This window comes from Glycine soja, chromosome 18, assembly GCF_004193775.1.
Source record: "Glycine soja cultivar W05 chromosome 18, ASM419377v2, whole genome shotgun sequence".
In the NCBI taxonomy this organism is placed as follows: domain Eukaryota; kingdom Viridiplantae; phylum Streptophyta; class Magnoliopsida; order Fabales; family Fabaceae; genus Glycine; species Glycine soja.
In genome coordinates, this window is record NC_041019.1 from 8,506,991 (window position 1) to 8,524,349 (window position 17,359).

A 17,359-nucleotide genomic window follows, 5' to 3' on the forward strand; every position below is an offset into this window, starting at 1 on the left:
CCATGAACATAGGGATCCCTTGTATTGAAAGTCTTCCTGGCAGGTGGGTCCATGCATGGAGGCTAGGAAGCGGGTCCCGCATGTGTTGTGGCAGCACAAGGTACTAGAGCATGTTGGTGGAAATGGTTAGGCGAGCTAAAGGTAGTCACGATTAAGTTCTAAGGGCCATCATTGAATACTTTTAGGTTGACAATTTCTTTCATTCGAGGAGGAGACTATCATGCGAAAGAGACTCACATTTAAGGAGAATATTGTTGGAGTACAAGTGTGAGGAAAAGTACCACATTGGATACAAATGAAAAGATTGAATATCATATAAGTGGGGACAAGACCCATAAATTTAAACCTTAAGGTTTTGGATTAAAGTGTGATGTCAAACTCACTTATGAGGTTGCTCGAGGCCCATTGGTTTAAATATCCCCGGTGTTTACCCTCTCGATTTCCCAACTATAGATGAACGAAGGCAAATATATAAATAAATAAGTTGTAGGACAAAAAATTAATTAAGTTTTTTTTTTAAAATTTCTAATTTTGAAAATTTTATTGAATTTGAAAATTTTCAATTGAACTTGCCCAGTTTTTGTTTGTTCACTCTTTTTTTCCTATTAATCCTTGATGTTTGAGAACTTCACCACTCTTTCTGATAACAAAAATATTTTGACTCGCATAATACCACACAACAATGTTTTCTGAAATGGGACTGTTATAATTTATATATAACAAACATATTGGACTTACATATTGTGGGTCTGCCACGTCTGAATCATATTGCATTTAGCAAAAAGTTTTGGCAACATATAGTGGCATTTGCATTTCTGTTCTGGGAATAATAGAAGAGATCTAAGGAGATCTATTTACCAGGAAAAACACCATAAGGAACAAGAATGCAATGGTACAACAATGAATTTACCTATTATATCAGTACACAACATGAATGATCACAATTGTTGCAGTTCTATGACAAGTGTTGGATGGATGATTACAACATGGAAAAAAATACAATGAAATTCTGACAACAAGGACTTCCATAACAACTTCGAGTGTCATGCATGGATCACAGTGTCTCAATCCTACACTGTAGAAGAATTGCTGAAGGATACGTTGCACAAGCTATGCAAAGAAAAATTGGAGACACCTCTTCACAATGATTCATTGATAGATGAAATGAGAAATCACTTGCGCCACAAAAGGTATGTCGTCCTGTTTCATGACGTATGGGATAAAAAGTTTTCGGATGGTATTGATTTTGCTATAATTGATAAAAATTCGGACACAGGTATCAATCACTACTTCGGACACAGGTTGCGGAGTTTTGTCAGATAACTTCCTTCATTCAGGTGTATAAGCTAGAACCTTTAAGTGACGAAAAATCTTTGGAATTGTTATGATGTGGAAAGGCATTTTTTTCGGGTTTTGGTGGATGCTGTACAAAAGAATATGAAGACGTAGGTCTTGAAATGGTTAGAAAGTGTGAACGTTTACCTCTAGCAATTGTTGCATTGGTGGTCTTTTATATAGCAAATGTCAAAGTGCACTTGAATGGACAGGTTTAGTCAAAATCTATGTTCGGAGTTGAAGAGGAATTCTGAGTTAATTAGTATTTAAAAAGAAAAATTGGTTTGAGTTATGATGATTTTCTGTTCAATCTCAGATCATGTTTATTGTATTTTAGAATGTATCCGGAAGACTATGAAGTTAAATCTGGAAGATTGATTACGCAGTGGATAGCTGAAGGGTTTGTCAAACATGAAAATGGAAGAACTTTAGAAGAAGTTGCACAACAACATTTAATGGAGTTGATCACTACAAGTTTGGTGCAAGTATCTTCATTTACTATAGATGACAAAGTTAAAGGATGTCGTGTTCATGACTTAATACATGAAATGATCCTTGGAAATATCAAGGATACATGGATTTGTCTGTATATTGATGAGCATAATCAATTGGTGTCAAGTGCGATCGTTAGACGCTTAACAATAGGATCAGATTCCAATGATTTAATTGAAAATACTGAAAGATCACGCATTCGGTCAGTTCTAATTTTCACAAAGCAAAAGTTACCCGAATACTTAATCAGTGGAATACTTGAAAAATACATACCATTGAAGGTACTTGATTTTGAAGATGCTATACTATATCATCTTCCTGAAAATTGGGGGAATTTAATCCACTTGAAGTATCTGAGCTTCATGGTATACACAGATAGAAAGTCTTCCAAAATCCATTGGTAAGCTCCAGAACTTGGAGACCTTGGATGTAAGACAAACAAAAGTGTTTCAGATACCAAAGGAGATTAGCAAGCTTTTAAAGCTACGTCATCTTCTGGCTAACGAAATATCTTCAATTGCAGTGAAGGATAGTATTGGAGGCATGACATCTCTACAAAAAATATGCCTTCTGTAAGGATTATAGCGACTAAGGTCAAGAGAATTCCTCTTTCGCCTACAGTGTTCAATTATTCTATAAATTATTACACCTTTTAATTTTAAAAATTTGTAAAGTAAAGCCGAGACTCATATATTTGCTTCCATATACTCCTTTCATTCTCTTCCAAGTAAATTAAACTAACAATTTCCTTTTGATGTTGGAAAGGGGAACCATTTATACAAACTTGGAAGAATTCATTATCAACTTCACTCAACTCCAACAGCTTAGTAAGGTGTGCAAGGGAAATAATGGAAAATTTACTTGGTTTGCAACTGTTTGAAGTTTGAAGAACTAGGCTTTTTCGAAAAGGGTTATAATTATAATTTTCCACCAGTCCTAAGCCCTGACTATGTCTCCATTTTACTTCAAATTGCTTGTGGTTGATGCGTTCAAATTGCTTGATGAGTTCTTCACAAGTCCTAAGCACCTCTACTTGGTTGATGCTCGAATCCGTGGATGCAAGTGATGATATATGTGGTTGCATGTTGATTTTGGAGGATCCGTTCGCATGCACGGAGAAATTTGGCCCTGTTCTGATTTTTGGTGTTTTGATCTGATCTTGGATGCATCTTGTGTTATTAAAAAGGATATTTGGTTGAAGGAAATGTGATGTCTATATCATTGTGAAGCTTAAATGGTACACACATTTTGGTAAAAAGTGATAGGTGCTCACTTAGGTTTGAGTATTCTCTGTTTTCTATCCATACTGTTTTATTTTATTTAATGTGTTCTGGAATGTTAAAAATAAAAAAAGGTAGTTGATTTATGTTGATATATGGGTTGGTAGTATCCTATAAAATTTTCAGAATTTTTTATGATAATATTGTTGGAAGAATATGGATTGAACCCTATGTTCATTCTCTGCATTTCCAGTGAGGATGTTCGTGCTCTGGATCAATCATTATTTTTCTCTGACAATTTTTGGAGAGATAATTATTTTTTTGTGTTCTTAAGATCATAAGGAGTATGTCCAAATATTTTTGTGTGAAAATATTAATGTCAACAATTTTAATAAAATCTAGAAAAGGATGAATGTTCTTTGATGTTCTGGGTTTTTCTGGGTGAATGTTGATACGGTTCTTCACTTACTAGGATGAATCTCTGTTGAATTTTGGGGAAAAAAATATTAGGATGTTTCTGTATTTGTTTGATGCAGCTGTATAAAGCAATAAAGAAATAATAGCTCAAGCTTTTGCTATAAATGTGTGGCAGGAATTGATCCTACACATACGAGTTCCTCTATGCTGTTCTTTTATTTCCTCTTGTCTAACTTCATATAAAGAATTTTGTAGTCCTTTGGAATTCCAGTGAAAAGAAGTTGGGAATGGAGAACATCTAACTTTCATCAATGCTTCCATCCGAAAATTACCACACTCAACGTAATCTACCACCTATGCTCAATAACTTGGGGTATTCATGAGTGTAATTGCTGCCTAGATTATTTTAACTTTTGAGTTCTGGTGGACACTGCAGTGAGGAACAATTCATTTGATGAGATGTTCTTGCTGGTGGGATTGGTACTCTAGATGAGGTGTTTAAGATACAGGCATGCACTGATTCAGCTTGAATGGATTGGACCAGAGCTCTTTGTGTTCTCTTCTAGAAGAAGTGTTTGAGATACAGGCACTGATTCAGCTTGAAATGAATTGGAGTATGCTTTATTTCTCTTTGTCTACATCACACTGATAGGTGTTAGACATAAAATTATGGCTAAATTACTATGTTGGTCTTGTATCTCTATTTTATATTGTAATTTAAGCTTCTATTTGTTAAAAGTTACAAAATGATATTTTATTTATTAAAAGCTGTAAAATGGTTTCTTACATAATTTATTTATTGTATCTTTACTTCTGAAGTAATGTCTTTTTCAGTTGTTTTGGATAAATAAAAAATAATTATTTTAAGTTATAACTAATATTCACACACTGGTAGACCCAAAGATAGCAGAGACAATAATGTGTTTTAGGTGGCATCTTCAATTTGCAAGACAGCTAGATTGAGAAAGGACAAAACAAGGCAAGAAAACATGTGCAAAGGACTGTTAGATGATTATTGATTGCATTGTATTAGTAATTCTTTTGACTAGTATGATCTATTTTTCACAGGCTGAGATGACAACAAACTTTCATCTCAAGTTTGGCACCTTGTTTCCCATGATATATTTAATTTGCTCAAACGTTTTTTTGCAGTATTACATCTAATATATATATATATATATATATATATATATATATATATATATATATATATATATATATATTAGTTTAAGAAGCTCTTTTTGATCTCCTAATATATAAATTTCGTGTATGATATGACTGATTGTTGTGTTCATTCTAACATGAATTTATTCATTTAAATGCAAATTAAAATAGATGAAAAGGATAAAACATTGGACACGGAAAAGTTTAGGAATGGTGATCGGTGGTAAAATAATTTAAGGATCAAAATCATAAATTATAAGAAATTTAAGGATAAAAAATATTTTATCAAAAAAAAAAATTATAAGGACAAAAAGTTAATTTTTTTATTAAAGATTAAATACAAAATTCAAAAAAGTTAAGGGCCAAAAGTATATTATGTCTGTCAAAAATACTAATTATTCATCTCGCGTCCACCAAATTTTCCCTTTTTATTTTGCTCGTTTCTTTTTAATATATTACTTATCACATATATCACTTTGTCTCTGTATCTTTTTTCTTTTCTCTCTCATCTTTCCATCTCAATTCATCCTAAAACGGGGTAGAAGAATATCATAGTTCTATTTCTTTTCTTTTGTCAGAACAAGCTTAAGACCTGATGAATGAATGAAGACTTGGCTACAGGGGTAAACATGCATGTTATATCCATCAAATGAATTTTTTAATATACCAAAAAAATGTTAGTGAAAATAAAATAACATTACTAAAAAGAAAAGAAAAGATTATATATATTTTTAGACCATGAAAAAATGAATATATTGAATTAGAGTTAGAGATATTCGAAATCAAGCAAAAGAAAAATACTCCGACGATAGAATAAATCTTCAAGACTTGGGTATATTTCTTTTTCTTGGAAGCAGAGTCTAATGACAAAGAAAATACAAAATGACTAACGAAGGAGTGAAGTCAGTTGCTGAATTAACATACAACGGAAGAGATAGAAGCTGGGGCAATATAAAAAATTTAAAAAGAATAAATAAATAAATTGGAAAATAAAAATGTGGCCACTTTATCTCTTCTTTCATGTTTAACCAAAAAGAAGACATATCTTTTTTCCATGCGGTTTAACATTTTTTTTTCTCACACTAGCATATTAATAAGTTGCTCGATCTGTTTTTTAGACACGCTAAAGAAAAGTCTCTTTTTTTTTTAAATCATCTGTATACAATTATTAGCGGCAAAGCTAGCATATATGAAAAGTGGTTTACGAAAAGTGGACCACAAGATCACAACTTGCTCACAAAAGAGACGCTGCAAAGCTCAAAGTCTTCGTCTCCGCGTACACAGTGCACTAAGTTACAAAATATCATCTCAGTATGATATAGATAAAAAGAATTTATAAAAACAAATCTGATAACCGACACCTGTTAATCATGACTATAGAACTTATAAATAGAGAATCATGTTAATTTTAAAATTTTATTGAAATTATATGGATAAGATATTATCATAAACAGTGTCCGTGTCATTGTTTGGCTAAGTACATTTATTGGTTATATAACGTTGCAGAACATCAAGTTTTGCACTCACAACAAACCAAAAAACAGAGCTAGCTAGCAAGACTAAAATGGCAGAAACTGCAGTGTCCTTGGCTGGTCAGCATGCACTTCCAAAAATATTGGAAGCTGTCAAAATGTTGAGAGATCTCCCAAAAGAAGTTAGAGACATTACAGATGAACTTGAAAGCTTTCAAGATTTCATCAATGATGCTTGTTGAAGATATACTTTTGTAACTGCATAATATTTTATTTTTCAGTTTTTAAGATAGGATTTAGTAAATAAGTTGATTTCCTATATTTTAGGAGTAAGACAGTTTTAATGGATTAGCCTAGTCAATAAGTGGTTCTTATCTTTAAGGAGCAAGTTAGTTTTAATATTCTGTTTTGTTAATATCTTGTTATCTAATTAGTTTATCTTTTTCTATTTATTGTATCGCTGCTGAGAACAATTTGAATTAGAATAAAATAATTCTATTTCCTCGACATACGTATTGTCTCTCTTCTCTCTTCTGTTTTTTATAATTTTCTCTTCAAAACAAACAATTGGTATCGAGAGCCTTATTCTTACGGGACCTCTACCATGGAAGGTGAAGCAAGTTTTTCCTACATAACTCTTCCAATCTTTGATGGAGAGAATTATGATCTTTGGGAAGTGAAAATGCAATCCTACATGGAGTCTTTGGATTTATGGGATGCTGTGGAAGAGGATTATGAAATATATCCGCTGCCTGAAAATCCCACCACGGCTCAAATTAAAAATCACAAGGAAAGAAAGATGAAGAAGGCAATGGCGAGGTCATGTTTGTTCAGTGGTGTTTCACAAATGATATTCATCAGAATCATGACTCTTAAATCACCCAAAGCAATTTGGGATTATCTGAAAGAAGAATACGCTGGAGATGATAGAATACGAAGCATGCAAGTGCTGAATTTAAGGAGGAAATTTGAGCTTCAAAGGATGCAAGAGTCAGAAACAATCAAAGAATACTCAAACAAATTGTTGGGTATTGCCAACAAGATAAAGTTATTGGGAAGTGATTTTGCTGATTTGAGAATTGTAGAGAAAATTTTGATAACGGTGCCGGAGAGGTATGAAGCATCTATAGCTTTATTGGAGAACACAAAGGATCTGTCGAAAATCACATTGGTAGAAGTGCTACATGCCCTGCAAGCTCAAGAGCAGCGAATGTTGATGAGGCAAGATCATGTTGTCGAAGGTGCTTTGCCCGCCAAACATCATGAAGTTGATGAAAGCAAAAAGGATTTTTTCAAGAAGAATCAACCAGCAAGCAGTGAAAACAGTGCAAACAACCAAGGTAAGGATAAAAAGAAAAATTATCCACCTTGTCAGCATTGTGGCAAAAAAGGTCATGCACCTTTCAGATGTTGGAGGAGACCAGATGCAAAATGTAACAAGTGCAACCAGATAGGACATGAAGCGGTGATCTACGCCAACAAAAATCACCATGATGAGGGAGCTCAGATTGCTAATCAAGAAGAAGAGGACCAACTGTTTGTGGCCACATGCTTCTTGAGTAGTGAATCAAGTGAAAGTTGGTTGATTGATAGTGGTTGTACGAACCACATGACAAATGATAAGACTTTATTCAAGGATTTGAAGCCAACTAATGTCTCAAAGGTCAGAATTGGGAATGGTGGCTATATTCCAGTAAAAGGAAAAGGAACTGTTGCAATTTCAACGTGTTCAGGTACCAAATTAGTATCAGATGTTCTTTATGTACCTAACATTGACCAAAACTTGCTAAGTGTAGGTCAGTTGATTAAAAAGGAATTTAAAGTGTCCTTTGAACATCAACATTGCTTTATCTATGACAATTTTGGCCGGGAAGTTCTAAGGGTTAAAATGAAAGGTAAAAGCTTTTCATTTGATCCAGCAAAGGAGGAGCATACAACCTATTTCACTCAAGTCACACCCACGGAACTCTGGCACAAGAGACTTGATCATTGCCATCTTGAAAGAATGCTAAACATGGAAAAAAGGAAATATGCAAAAGAAAATTTGAAGAAGTTTCAAATGGAGGAATGCAAATCTGCTAGCACACTAATGAATCAAAAGGAGAAGTTCAGAAAGGAAGAAGGTGTTGATAACATTGATGAAGGATATTGTGGGAGCTTGATTGGATGTCCAATGTATCTCACTTCAACAAGGTCAAACATTCTATTTTCTAAAAAGAACAAAACTGGAATTTTTGTTGACAATCAAGTAGCCATTGCTATTGCAAACAATCCCGTGTGTCATGGGAAGATTAAACATTTCAACATCCAGGTTTATTATTTGATAAAGATGCAACAAAGTGAAGAAGTGAACTTAATTTACTGCAAGTCTAAAGATCAATTAGCTGACATGTTTACAAAGTCACTACCTATCAACAAACTTGAACTCAAAGAATTGGAGTTTGCAGTTCCAAAAGCAAGGAGGAGTGTTGAAGATATACTTTTGTAACTGCATAATATTTTATTTTTCATTTTTTAAGATACGATTTAGTAAATAAGTTGATTTCCTATATTTTAGGAGTAAGGCAGTTTTAATGGATTAGCCTAGTCAATAAGTGGTTCTTATCTTTAAGGAGCAAGTTAGTTTTAATATTCTGTTTTGCTAATATCTTGTTATCTAATTAGTTTATCTTTTGCTATTTATTGTATCGCTGCTGAGAACAATTTGAATTAGAATAAAATAATTCTATTTCCTCCACATACGTATTGTCTTTCTTGTCTCCTCTGTTTTTTATAATTTCCTCCTCAAAACCAACAATGCTAATAAAGTGGCTGAAGCTGAACAAGATGATGGAAGGCGTCATAGAATAAAGAAGGAGTGATGCGGCTGAGAGAAGCAGCTTTTCGCATGGAAGATGTCATCGATGAATATAACATCTCCTGTGAGGATAAGCAACCTGATGATCCTCGATGTGCAGCTTTACTATGTGAGGCTGTTGCCTTCATCAAAACTCAAATCCTTCTCTTTCAAAGTGCGTATAAGATTCAGGATGTTAAATCCCTTGCTCGTGCTGAAAGAGATGGTTTCCAAAGCCATTTTCCTTTAGAGCAAAGACCAACCAGTTGTAGAGGAAATCAAGATGTCACCTGGCAGAAACTTAGAAGGGATCCTCTCTTTATTGAGGAGGATGAGGTTGTGGAGCTCGATAACGATAGAGCTACATTGAAATATTGGTTGACAAATGGAAGAGAAAAGCGCACAGTCATCTCCGTGGTGGGAATTGCAGGGGTGGGAAAAACAACTCTTGCCAAGCAAGTTTATGACCAGGTGCGTAACAATTTCGAGTGCCATGCATTGATCACAGTTTCTCAATCCTACTCTGTAGAAGGATTGCTGAGGCATATGTTGAATGAGCTTTGCAAAGAAAACAAGGAGGACCATCCCAAGGATGTTTCTACCATCGAGTCGTTGACAGAAGAAGTCAGAAACCGCTTGCGCAACAAGAGGTATGTTGTCTTGTTTGATGACGTATGGAATGGAAAATTTTGGGATCACATTGAATCTGCTGTAATTGATAAGAAAAATGGAAGTAGGATATTAATCACAACCAGGGATGAGAAGGTTGCAGAATATTGTAGGAAATCATCATTTGTTGAGGTGCATAAGCTAGAGAAACCTTTAACTGAAGAAGAATCTTTGAAATTGTTCTGTAAGAAGGCATTTCAGTATAGTTCCGATGGAGATTGTCCAGAAGAACTTAAAGATATATCTCTTGAAATTGTTAGAAACTGTAAAGGTTTACCTCTAGCAATAGTGGCCATTGGTGGTCTTTTGTCTCAAAAAGATGAAAGTGCACCTGAATGGGGACAGTTTAGTCGAGATCTAAGTTTAGACTTGGAGAGGAATTCTGAGTTAAATAGTATAACAAAAATTTTAGGTTTAAGTTATGATGATTTGCCGATCAATCTCAGATCATGTTTTTTGTATTTCGGAATGTATCCGGAGGACTATGAAGTTCAATCTGATAGACTGATTAGACAGTGGATAGCTGAAGGGTTTGTCAAACATGAAACCGGAAAAACATTGGAAGAAGTTGCGCATCAATATTTATCAGGGTTGGTTCGTAGAAGTTTGGTGCAAGTATCCTCATTTAGAATTGGTGGCAAAGTTAGAAGGTGTCGTGTTCATGACTTAATACACGACATGATCCTTAGAAAAGTCAAGGATACAGGATTTTGTCAGTATATTGACTGGCCTGATCAATCTGTATCAAGTAAGATTGTTCGACACCTGACAATTGCAACCGATGATTTTAGTGGAAGTATAGGAAGCTCACCCATTCGATCAATTCTTATCATGACAGGAAAAGATGAAAAATTATCTCAAGACTTGGTAAACAAATTCCCTACAAATTACATGCTACTGAAGGTACTTGATTTTGAAGGTTCTGGTTTACGTTATGTTCCTGAAAATTTGGGGAATTTATGCCACTTGAAGTATTTAAGCTTCCGGTATACATGGATAGAAAGTCTACCAAAATCCGTTGGTAAGCTCCAGAATTTGGAGACCTTGGATATAAGAGACACATATGTGTTTGAGATTCCAGAGGAGATTATGAAGCTTAAAAAGCTACGTCATCTTCTGAGTAACTATATATCTTCAATTCAATGGAAGGATATTGGAGGCATGGCATCCCTACAAGAGATACCTCCAGTGATTATAGATGATGATGGAGTGGTCATTGGAGAGGTTGGAAAGCTAAAGCAGTTAAGGGAACTGACAGTGAGAGATTTTGAGGGAAAACACAAAGAGACTCTGTGTTCCTTGATAAATGAGATGCCACTCTTGGAGAAACTACTTATTGATGCAGCTGATTGGTATGAAGAAATTGACTTGTACATTACGTCACCTATGTCTACACTTAGGAAGCTTGTCCTATGGGGGACGTCAACAAGGTTGACAAATTGGATTTCACAGTTCCCAAATCTTGTGCAACTGTGTTAGCGCAACTCCAGGTTGACTAATGATGCATTGAAGTCACTAAAAAATATGCCAAGGTTGTTGTTCCTCATTTTAAGAGACAATGCTTATGAAGGTGAAACTTTGCATTTTCAATGTGGAGGGTTTCAGAAACTAAAGCAACTGAACCTCGGAAGTTTGGATCAATTGAAGTGCATCCTTATCGACAGAGGAGCACTGTGTTCTGTGGAAGAAATTGTTTTAGAAGGCCTCTCCCAACTCAAAACAGTTCCCTCTGGAATTCAACACCTGGAGAAACTTAAAGATCTCTATATCAACTGCATGCCAACTGAATTTGAGCAGCGCATTGCTCCTGATGGAGGAGAAGACCACTGGATCATCCAAGATGTGCCCCGTGTATGTATTTGGAGCAGGGATGCTTTAGAACCTTCGCATCTATTCGGCAGAAGTCATCACTAAGATGCGTCCAAATTTGAAAAATGAAGGTGCATCTTTTTCACATCTATAACTTTGTAGAATGACATTCGTGGCCTTTTTCTTTTCTTCAATAAAAAATGCAACCATTATTATCTAATTCCTAAAATAATTACTTTTGCCTCATTTTCTCTTCTAGTATTTGCTTCATTTTTCTTTCTCTACAACATCTCACGTACAAGTTAGGGATAGAATTGTCTAACAAGTATATGCCTACACCAACCAAAGTTAACGTTTCTTCGTCATAAGATTCTCACCATTATAATCCTTTCTATTATTGTGCTCAGAATTGGTAGATGTTGACCTCAACTGGATTGAGTTTTTTTATTTCCATGTTGATAAGTACTTGAACAATTTCATTGTATCATTTTAAGAAGAAATTAACTTGATGTTTTTATAGGGTCGTAAGCATATATTTCGTGTAAATGTAGTGGATTTTTAAAGTTCCATTACGACAATGTGGATTTTTTTCATAAATTAGATTGTGTTAAATGTTCCTAATTTTTATGCTTTGAAGTTTGACCGACTTTGTACAAACATGAATTTTAGGAAAGCACCAAGGGAAGATTGTAAGAGGTGTTCAAATTCGTTCCAATCTTGCGGTTTTTTGAGTGTTAATTATTACGCCCATTTTAGCGTTATTAACACCAACACAATACGAAAAAGCTGAAAATAGTATTCCTATAAAGGTAGACAATTTTTGACAACTGGAAAACTCAGATTCCCTCAAGTTCTTTCTTTTGCTGCCTGTGAAATGGTGGATGAGTGGATTTGAGGCATCAAAGTGCAAGATTCATCAAATTAATTTTTTAAGCTTCCTTCTTCTCTTTCTCTTTTTTTTTTTTTGTCTTTTTTCTAAAATGCGTACTTAAATTTTTGTTAACTTGATGTTATTTGAATTCTTATCGATAATTCAAGTTCATTTCTTTTAAATTGATTGTTTGTCTTTGTTTTAATTTAATGCCTTTATAAATTGGCATTTGGTCACTTATAGTGCATTGATCGTATATTCCTATCGACAACTGTGTGAAATTGAAATAAGGATTGAATTTAATATATAATGCAACAAGGTTGGAGATTCTATAGGAATAAAGATCAACAATTACGATAATTTAGATTTTCTTGAACCTAATGATTGCCCTAATTGAGAAATTCTAAAAATTTAGAATTTTCAATTGCGGAAAAGAGTTTTTGAGTTAAGATATATTCACCTTCAATTACAATAGTAAATAATAAATTCAGTTTCCAATTATGCTTCTAGAACTTGAATTGGAGTACGTGAAAATTTGGGTTGTACATGTTAAGCTTAGAATGAACTCTTAGTGTAACAAGACATGTTTGATTTTGGCTTAGCACTTTAATCCTCTTACCATAGTGCTTCAGCAATTTTGGTACCCAAACTTTTATGTTCAGGTTTGATCCCATATCTTTCAAAAACATTTAATGGTTCAATATATATTATTAAACTCAATTTATATATCACTTATCTGGAGTAAGATAAATTTTCAAGGCTTAATTTTATCTTTTTGTCTCATTCATTATTTATTTTATTCAATTTTGTCCTCCTAATAATAAAATCTTTAATTTGATCGCTTAATTCCAAATCGATTCAATTTGATCTCTTCTGTCCAAATTCACTTAACATTGTTTATTAATAGTGGGATGAGATTGAATCAAATAAAGGAACAAATTAAATTGTTTATTAAAATTGAAAAAACAGTGAGAACAAGAAGTTTATTAAGGGGTCAAATTGCACCGTTTTGAAAATTAAAGTGCTAAGTTAAATTGTTTATTAATAGAGGACCAATGCTAAATAAATAGTAGGATAAAAAAGTAATTTTTTTTTACTTTCAAAAAATTTGAAAATTTTATTGAATTCTAAAATATTCAATTAATTTGCCTAGTTTTTTTTTTTTGTTTATTCACTCTTTTTTTCCGTTTAATCCTTGATGTTTCAAAACTTCAAAACTCTTTTTGATCACAAATATATTTTAACTCATGAAAAAACACAACAATATAAGTGCATATGATGTATGAAGATTTTGATGATGCCAAAAAGATTAAAGCTATTCAACGTTGATTCAAGTTAAGACAAGAAATCAAGAGAAACAATTTACAATAGACCTTTATATGTTAAAAGAATCTCTTAAAAAGGTTGCAAATATTTGGCCTTAAAAGACTTAAGCTTTTAAATATCTTATAAAGTTTTTAAGTAAACATTACATTTTGAAACATATGTATTTCTCCCTGGTAATCGATTACCAGAGACTGTAATCGAGTATCAGAAGCAAAAATGGTTTTAACGGCTTTTAGAAAAGTTTGAATTTGAAATTTAAAAGTTACAATTGATTACCACTATTGTGTAATCGATTACTAGTAACAGAAAATTTTAAATTCAAACTGAAAAGGCATAACTCCTCAAAATTAACTGTAATCGATTACCACATATTTGTAATCAATTACTACCAGTGAGGAAATTTTGAAAATAACTCTAAAAAGTCACAACTATTTACAAGTTTTTTGAAAGATCACAAAAGGCCTATAAATATGTGACTTGTATTCGAAATTTTTCAGAGTTTTTCAGAACATTCATCGTCCTATCCTCTCACAAGAAAACCTTTGATCAAACACTTGCAAAATCATTAAGGATGCTTATAAGTTCTTCAAGTTGTATCATTCTTTTCTAAAAGAGAGAAAAATAATCTTTTGTACTTCAAAGTAATCTGTTGTTAATCAAGAGGCAGTGAGTCTCTTGATTTGTAAAGTTTTTTGAATACAAGGGAAGGGTATCCCTGGGTGGTTCAGAAGTTGTAAAGGGATTTACAAGTTAGTGGAAATCCCAAGTGGATTACTTGAGAACTGGACGTAGGCACAGGGCGTGGCCGAACCAGTATAAAACTGAGTTTACAATTCTCTCTTCCCTAAACTCTTTTACTTTATTGCAGTTTAATTTTACTTTGCACATTTAAAGAAGCATCAAGTAAATTGAAGTTTAATCAATTGCATAATACTAATCATTTGCATGTAATTAGTAGATTTAGGTAGAGAATGTTTTATGTCAAATTGCATGATCAAACTATTTGGGTAATCTCTTATAGATTAGTTAATCTTTAATTAATTTTTTCCTATAATTGATTTTCTTTTGACTTAAATTGATAGATCCATGATCATTGGGGTATTGATATAAGGCAAGGAGCATCTTCTAACCTTGATCATAGACTTTAGTTCATTTTGTGAATTAGTAATTAACTGGAGAAAGAATTTTATTACCATTAGGATTGAGGGAAAATTAATAATAGTAAGTCATAACCCCTGATCACTCTTATCATTACTGAACCTTTTCTTTATATTCGTATATTTGTTTTCTTATAAAACCAAAACAGTGAAAATATTTAAACTATCCTTTTAATTACTTCAACTGTTAATTTAATAAACTTAACTAATTGGAAATACAACTCGTCATTTGGGTTTGATATCTGTGACACCTTTTACTCCATACATATATGTACTAATAAGAAAAGAAATAAGAAATCAAACTTAATTAAAAGTTTTTAAAACACATTTAAATACAAGCCTTTCAAGAGGGTAGAAGACTCACATTCACCTTTCTAACATCAAAATAAAACTTGTTCAAATAATTAATAAATTATTTCGGCTCAAAACAAGGTTGTCCAAGACCTCATACAATTAATATAGCAACTTATGCCCTAATGTCACATCCTATCAGAGCATTGTGTCCCGACATCTTTCAGCACAAGGTTCCTTACAACAATTCACCTAGTCATCTGCTCCCCCGAACATAAAGTTCGAGATCATCACAGGATCCAAACACAAACAACAAAGGGAGTGAGTTATCACATTCCTAACTAATAGAGAAAAATAAGACAACATATAGGTATAAATATTATATAACAAAATACAATTTACTTGAGCATAACTCACATTATTTCACCACATATCTCATTCATTTTCACAACATTCGCATACTCAATAGTTCAAACACAATATCATCAAATCAATTAATATAAAACAATACACAAGCGTTATGCAGCAGATACACTAAGACTCAATCCTATATACAATATGATACCATGTCAGTGAAAAACTCGCGGGTGCCTAGGAGTACATGACAAGACAAATCACACACTAGCAAGTCAAGTCACTCTCACTAGGTAATATCATAGGGAGACCAGTCAAGGTCACAGTGTTTTGCGAGAATGCTCCAACCATATGGGATCAACATAGGCTTAAAGGAGCACTCAAACTGGGTGATCCCCAAGGCCTACACTCCGAAGAGTCCGTCAGGGCCTCTCCCTCCTGATTAAGGTCCAACCCAAAAAATATTTTAGCACACAAACTCTATCTATGAATTGTACAAAACACACGAGTCCTCAATTGTTCTCAAATATTTATAACTCGTCGCCCTTTAAGGGTTTAAGCATTAACTCGTCGCCTTTAAAGGGTCTTAGCATTAACTCGTTACCCTTAAAGGGACTTAGCATTAACTCATCGCTCTTAAAGGGTCTTAGCATTAACTCGTCACCCTTAAAGGGTCTTATAGTCGTGTGATTGTACAATCCGTAGTTTACAACTCAATGCACACAACATCTCAATCACGTGCATACTCAGGTTATCACATACACTCGATCTCAATTACAATGGTATAATCTCAAAATAGCATGTTATCATCCCTCATGAATAATAATATTCACTTTACCTATGAACTATGCAATACATACAACTACTCAATTATTTTCAAAATCATTTTAGCTCGTCGGGTTCCCACAGTGGATCTCATCACAATACCCATCGCCCTTAAAGGGTCTTACAATTATGTGATTGCACATTTCATAGCTCACAACACAATACACATCTCAATATACATGTATTCTGTCATTTATCACATGTTCAATTCATCACATACTCACAATTTGAATCATCGTTTCATATCCTCAATATAACAATCTATACAAAAGACTATCACAACCTGGAGACTAAAACCTCTCAAATAATATTACACAATTATATCAAAATCATAGGTCAAAATATACAAATATCAAGAGCACAATTTATCAAGCAATTCTCATCATAACATCAATATTTTATTTATAATCATAAAGGAAAAATTGCAATTTAATAAACATCCCAAAATAAAACCCCAATTTAATCCTCTAAGGATCCCTACACATGTTCTCACTAACCCCCAATTGTGAATAACTCATCCCTTACCTCTAAGCGGACTCACATGTTTTCCAACAGCGATAGCGACATCTCTAGTGGTTTCCTGAGATTCTTCCAGCTTTTCCTCCGACTGCTCTGATAAAGTTCCCAAACGTCAGTGAGACCTTGTGAGATTTCTTTTTCTCTCTCCATGAGTATTATCTCGCAAATCCCAACAGTGAAGATGTGTGTAATTGAATTTCGAACCACATATCAAAAGTTCATGAAAATCTAACGGTTAAAGAAACCGGGATAGTAGTTTTACTGAGACCATTTTGGGTTTCTGCGGGAAAAGAGAAAGCTATGGTGTGAAGGGTATTTCTCTTAACTCTGACATGTATTTCCAAATCCCAACGATGATAATTCTCGGAATTGAGTTGTGAACATGATGCTCAAATTTCACGACGATCCAACGGTGAATGCGTCCGAAATCATCGTTTTTCTGAGACAGGTTTGGTGGGCTGCGGGAAAAAGAAAGAGTTTTGAGAGGAGAAGAGAAAAAACAAAAATAAGGGAAAGAAGATGTACCGTTAATGTGAAACTGACCTAACGCTATTTATAGTTAGGTTTAATCTATTTATTTATTTATTTATTATTTTATAAAA

General features: G+C 33.6%; 1 long non-coding RNA gene and 1 pseudogene across 1 annotated transcript; both read left to right on the forward strand.

Moving 5' to 3' along the window:
* The first annotated feature begins 594 nt into the window (after positions 1–594).
* LOC114396403 lies at positions 595–4,344 on the forward strand. The gene is made up of 2 exons (XR_003663297.1): positions 595–2,420; positions 2,593–4,344. It is a non-coding gene; the product is annotated as an uncharacterized LOC114396403 (long non-coding RNA).
* A 1,739-nt stretch (positions 4,345–6,083) lies between these two features.
* On the forward strand, positions 6,084–11,660 carry LOC114396402 (annotated as a pseudogene).
* The last annotated feature ends 5,699 nt before the right edge of the window (positions 11,661–17,359 follow it).